The sequence below is a fragment of the Rhincodon typus genome, chromosome 40 (genome assembly GCF_021869965.1).
Source record: "Rhincodon typus isolate 14 chromosome 40, sRhiTyp1.1, whole genome shotgun sequence".
NCBI classification, from domain to species: Eukaryota; Metazoa; Chordata; class Chondrichthyes; order Orectolobiformes; family Rhincodontidae; genus Rhincodon; species Rhincodon typus.
Genome location: NC_063371.1, coordinates 7,540,278 through 7,540,963, shown reverse-complemented (window position 1 = coordinate 7,540,963; position 686 = coordinate 7,540,278). Strand labels below are relative to the sequence as shown.

Below are 686 nucleotides of genomic sequence, written 5' to 3'. Positions count from 1 at the left end.
TAAAGGCCCTCTGCTTCTTCCTGTCCCGCAGGCCCGACCAGTCCCCCTCCACTGACACCCTCATCCGCTTAGCCGAACTCGTCCTCACCCTCAACAACTTCTCTTTCCATTCCTCCCACTTCCTACAGACAAAGGGGGTGGCCATGGCTATCCACATGGGCCCAAGTTATGCCTGCCTCTTTGTAGGTTACGTGGAACAATCCCTCTTCCGTACCTACACTGGCCCTAAACCCCACCTCTTCCTCCGTTACATTGATGACTGTATCGGCGCCGCCTCGTGCTCTCACGAGGAGCTCGAACAGTTCATCCACTTCACCAACACCTTCCACGCCAACCTTAAGTTCACCTGGACCATCTCTAATACCTCTCTCTCCTTCCTGGACCTCTCTGTCTCCATCTCGGGCAACCACCTAGAAACCGATATCCATTTCAAGCCCACCGACTCCCGCAGCTACCTAGAATACGCCTCCTCCCACCCACCTTCCTGCAAAAATGCCATCCCCTATTCCCAATTTCTTCGCCTCTGCCGCATCTGCTCCCAGGATGAGGCATTCCACTCCCGTACATCTCAGATGTCCTCGTTTTTCAAGGACCGCAACTTCCCCCCCTCAGTGGTCGAGAACGCCCTCAACCGTGTCTCCCACATTTCCTGCAACTCATCCCTCACACCCCGTCCCCCCAATAAC

The 686-nt window shown here is 55.4% G+C and overlaps 1 pseudogene; it reads right to left on the bottom strand.

Annotated features, from left to right (window-relative positions):
• LOC109913872 overlaps nucleotides 1-686 on the bottom strand; it is a 45,715-nt pseudogene that overhangs the window by 29,361 nt on the left and 15,668 nt on the right.